The following is a 5,796-nucleotide window of genomic DNA, read 5'->3' on the forward strand; positions in this document are numbered from 1 at the left end:
AATGAAAGCATAAGCCATAACTGTCTTCTAATGCTACTAAAACTTGACAACATGACCTGTTTTACAACACTTATCTGTCAGCAAATACACGATGTTACCAAACACTTCTCTCACAGTGGTTCCCAAATACACACTGACTCACAGTGTGATTCCATACAAACAACACTATCCCTAGCAGCTTACCAAAACTCATTCACTACAGTGGAAGTGGTGAGGGAACTGCACACAATCCACATATTTCACGACTGCACTTTAGTGTCAATGCCTGACTCATTTAATCAACGCATAGCAATGACTGGCTTCTAATGCTACTAAAACTTGACAACATGACACGTTTTCAAACAGTTTTCTGTCAGCAAATACACAATGTTACCAAACGCTTCTTTCACAGTGGTTCCCAAATGCACAAAGACTCACAGTGTGATTCTAGACAAGCACCAGTATCCCTAGGAGTTTACCAAAACTCATTCACTACACTGCAAGTGATAAGGGAACTGCCCACAATCTACATATTTTACGACTGCTCTTTAGTGTCAATGCCTGACTCATTTAATCAACACATAAGCAAAGACTGGCTTCTAATGCTACTAAAACTTGACAACATGACAGGTTTTAAAACAGTTTTCTCTCAACAAATACACGATGTTACCAAACGCTTCTCTCAAAGTGGTTCCCAAATGCACACAGACTCACAGTGTGATTCTAGACAAGCACCAGTATTCCTAGGAGTTTACCAAAACTCATTCACTACACTGGAAGTGATAAGGAAACTGCACACAATCTACATATTTCACAACTGCACTTTAGTGTCAATGCCTGACTCATTTAATCAACACATAAGCAAAGACTGGCTTCTAATGCTACTAAAACTTGACAACATGACAAGTTTTAAAACATTATCTGTCAGCAAATACACGATGTTACCAAACGCTTATTTCACAGTGGTTCCCAAATGCACAAAGACTCACAGTTATGTTATGTTATGTTATGTTAGTTTAGTCTTTTATAGCGCACGGCTACTCCATAGAGTGTCCCGGCGCTTTTATCGACAACCTGTAGCAGAATAACACAACACAATAAAATAAAACGGGCCCAGCAGAAAGAAAGAAGAGCGAACTAAAGGGCAAAAAGCCAAGTTTTGAGGCCCTTCCTAATAGTCAGCAAATTAGAGGTGCTGCGTAATGTCAAAGGCAGAGTATTCCAACGCTGTGGCGCCAGCAGCTTAAAAGAGCGACCTCCAATGCGAGCCCTTTTTACTCGGGGGACCACAGCAAGGAACAATGATTTAGACCTCAGAGATCGGGCCGGATGGTAAAAGGCAAGCATCCTTTGGAGATATTTTGCTCCCGAAGCGTGAAGAGCCTTGTGAGCCAAGGTCAAGGCCTTAAAACCTATCCGTTTCCGGATAGGCAGCCAGTGGAGTGACTGCAAAAGACCGGAGGCTCTGGCTCGCCTATACAGGGCAAAGGTGGCCCGCGCGGCCGAGTTCTGGACCACCTGCAACCATTGCAGGAGATCTTCCGGCAGGCCAAGATATAGGACGTTGGAGTAGTCCAGTCTTGAACCAATTAAGGCCTGCACCGTCGTCTTCCTATGATCTTCTGAGAGCAGAGGAAGGAACTTACGGAGCATCCTGAGGAGGCCAAAACATGTTGACGTAAGACCAAGGATCTGAGATCTTAACGTCAGACCATTATCAATCTTGATCCCCAAATTCTTTGCTAGCTGGGACGAGCACGCTGGAGGAAAGATATTAACAGGCCACCATTCCTGCCAATCTGGGTCAGATGGATATCCGAAGAAGAGTACCTCAGATTTATCTGAGTTGCACTTGAGGCTGTTAAGCTGGAACCATTTAAAAACAGCCCCAAGGCACTCACGCATACTCTCTCCATCAAAATCTTTTCCTTTCCTGCACGTAAAGAGGAGCTGGGTATCGTCGGCATAGGATACGATCTGGGCCCCAAAAGACTCCGCCAATGCCGCCAAAGGGGTCATAAAGATGTTGAAAAGAGTCGGGCTCAACACAGAGCCCTGCGGAACTCCGACTCCCAAAGGCGGCATCACGGCAGAGCTGGGTGAGACCCAGACTGTTTGTCGATGGCCAGCCAAGAATGATCTAAACCAGCCGAGCACCGTCCCATTCAGACCGATCTCATGAAGTCTGGCGAGGAGACCCTCATGGGGGACGGTGTCAAAGGCCGCCGACAAGTCAAGCAGTGTGATTCTAGACAAGCACCAGTGTCCCTAGGAGTTTACCAAAACTCATTCACTACACTGAAAGTGATAAGGGAACTGCACACAATCTACATATTTCACGACTGCGATTTACTGTCAATGCCTGACTCATATAATGAAAGCATAAGCCATATCTGTCTTCTAATGCTACTAAAACTTGACAACATGACAGGTTTTAAAACAGTTATCTGTCAGTAAATACACGATGTTACCAAATGCTTCTCTCACAATCCTTACCCAAATGCACACAGACTCACAGTGTGAATTTAGACAAGCAACACTATCCTAGGAGTTTACCAAAACTCATTCACTAGTCTGGAAGAGTTAATGGTACTGCACACAATCTACATATTTAAGTACAGCACATCAGTGTCAAAGCATGACTCATTTAATCAACATATAAGCAAAGACTGGATTCTAATGCTACTAAAACTTCACAACATGAGAGATTTTAAAACAGTTATCTGTCAGCAAATACATGATGTTACCAAATGATTCTCTCACACTGATCCCAAATACACACTAACTCACAGTGTGATTCTAGACAAGCACCACTATCCCTATGAGCTTACCAAAACTCATTCACTACAGTGCAAGTGGTAAGGGAACTGCACACAATCTACATATTTCACGACTACAATTTACTGTCAATGCCTCACTCATTTAATGAAAGCATAAGCCATAACTGTCTTCTAATGCTACTAAAACTTGACAACCTGACTGGTTTTAAAACAGTTATCTGTCAGCAAATACACGATATTACCAAATGCTTCTCTCACAGTGGTTCCCAAATGCACACAGATTCACTGTGTGATTCTAGACAAACAACACTATCCCTTGCACTATATCAAAACACATCTAGAAGTAGTACTCCATTTTAGTATAGAAACATAACATAACTCATTTCACAAATTCATAAACAATGACTGGTTTCTAATTCTACCAAAATATAAAATCTGCACAGTTATCTGTCTACAAACACATGAAAAACACAAATGCCTATCACAGAATGGTTTCTACATGCACACACATTGTAGAGAAAAAAAGTACTCCCTACACTTTACCAGGAAAAATACATTAGTCTGATTAAAATCAAAATAGTCTACATACATCCCCTCACAATTAAATAACTCATCTTTCAAGTTCTTTTGTAGATTAAGGAGTATATCAATCACTCACCATATTTTCTTTTACAGAATCTCTGCACTGTGCACCTCTCAGCAAAAGCAAAGAATGGAAAAGTTTCCCTTTCATTTTCCACACATATACATGTAAACATCAAATCACAATCCTTCGCACATAAACTCAAAAGCAAACACACATTTCTATTGGTTAAACATTTCAACCCTTTCCAACTGAAATACATTTCAACCCTTCCCCCAATCTGCCTTCTGCCTGTTACCATAGAAACAGGTCATGGAACACTGCACTGAGCTCACAGGTCACAAGTTCAGCACACAATGTTCCTACACAAGACAGTAAGTGTGCTTGACTTTTCAACATATCAGTTTATCATATATAATGTTCATTACAATCTGTTTTTGTTAACCAATAACAATCATACTGAAGTGACCTGGTTCCATAGGTTGATGAGACCCAGCAGACGTAGCCAGGATAGATCTTAAGCGTATTTATTAAGTTAATTAAGTCCATAGAATAACCCCACCAGGAGCAGCTCAGCCCATCCTCCTCAACTGTCTCACACCACACCAACCTCCAACATTCCAGTCACGTCAACATTCCACATGGAACTCTCACACTGGCTGAGCAGCTAATTACAAGATACAGGAGAACAATAATAACCTTACATGAAGATACTACAATATCTCCCTTCTTTACAATTGAAAATAAAACAAACAATACTAAAAGAACAAAGCAACTATACACAAAATATAAACAAGAGATAAATAGTCCAAAACCCAAGGGTAAAATTAATAAACTATACCACGAAAGGGACCCAGACTATAAAACGGCAGAAAAAGGATAAGAAAAAGGATGAAAAGATAAGAATAAACTATCACCATCCTCCTCTTATAATAAGACACAAAAGAGAACATTAAACTCACTCACTATCACCAACCTCCTCTTTTAATAAGACACGAAAAGAACGTTAAACTCCCAAACAGAAATTGAAAAAACAACACATGAGATACATATGAAACCAAACGCAAAGAAACACAGTAGAGAACAACTACAGGTACTCTACAGATTGATGAATCATACAGGAAGAATCACTCCCAGAACAAATACACAATGGGTGGATCTCACCCATCACTAAAACGTAAGTGGGACTATGACCCCCTAAACTCTGAGTATATGGGACTAACTCATCGCCAATTGAAGTGACCTGGTTCCATAGGTTGATGTGACACAGCAGACGTAGCCAGGATAGATCTTAAGCGTATTTATTAAGTTAATTAAGTCCATAGAATAGCCCCACCAGGAGCAGCCTGCTAACTGCTCAGCCCATCCTCCTCAACTGTCTCACACCACACCAACCTCCAACATTCCAGTCACGTCAACATTCCACATGGAACTCCCACACTGGCTGAGCAGCTAATTACAAGATACAGGAGAACAATAATAACCTTACATGAAGATACTACACATACCGTTAAAAAACAAAAATATACACCCTACCTTTCAGTGTAGAAAGTTGTTATACAACCAATGATTTCTTGTCGTTTTTCAAAAAACATTGCCGTGGATCCGCGCACCCACCGCGAGAGAATCCGTGCATCCAATGCGATAGGATGTGCGCACCGTGTGCGCATTACGCCGCTTTAAAAAAAAAAAAAGGGGGGCCACAGGGGGTCCTTCTGGGACCCCCTAAGCAGATCTAGAGGGTCAGAGTATTTCCACTCTGCCCCTTTATATCTTTTACACACTTATACCCCTTCCATCTTCAGCCTCGCTTCTACCGAGGCAGAAAATGGCCGCCAACAGTTCCTGGTTTCGAATGTAGAGAGATGCTCGACAGCCAATTAGCATTCAGCGCGCGATCGGGAGGGTGCGCGCTCCGTTCTGGGAGGGTGCGCTTACGGTGCGGGTACGGTCTGCGGATCCTCCGCGGCCATAGATATCACTAACTTTTTTACCCTAATTTTCTCAGGAACTACTGAACAGATTCACACCAAATATGCAAAAGGCACGAGTCCGAACTGAGGACTACCTCTTTGCCAAATTTGGTGTCATTCCGTTCAGCGGTTCGGGCTGTAGCTGCGACAACAGATCCTATGGGAAATTGCATGGGGAAAACGCATTTTGGGACCCCCCTTTTTTCTCGGCCCCCGCTTCACGGATCACCGCAAAACTTTCAGGGTAGGAGCGGAGCGGAGCTGGCCAAAAGTTTGGAGAATTTTGCGAAGATTCGTCAATCGACGCCAAAGATATTCCCAATAGAATGTTGCGGATATCCTATGGAAAATAGGTCCTAACTATAACTATCTACTGGCGACCGCCAGTAGATAACATATATATATATATATATATTACCTACTGGCGGTCACTAGTAGGTAGTTATAGTTAGGACCTATTAGCCATAGGAAAATCGTAACA

The sequence above is a fragment of the Triturus cristatus genome, chromosome 10 (genome assembly GCF_964204655.1).
Source record: "Triturus cristatus chromosome 10, aTriCri1.1, whole genome shotgun sequence".
NCBI lineage: Eukaryota > Metazoa > Chordata > Amphibia > Caudata > Salamandridae > Triturus > Triturus cristatus.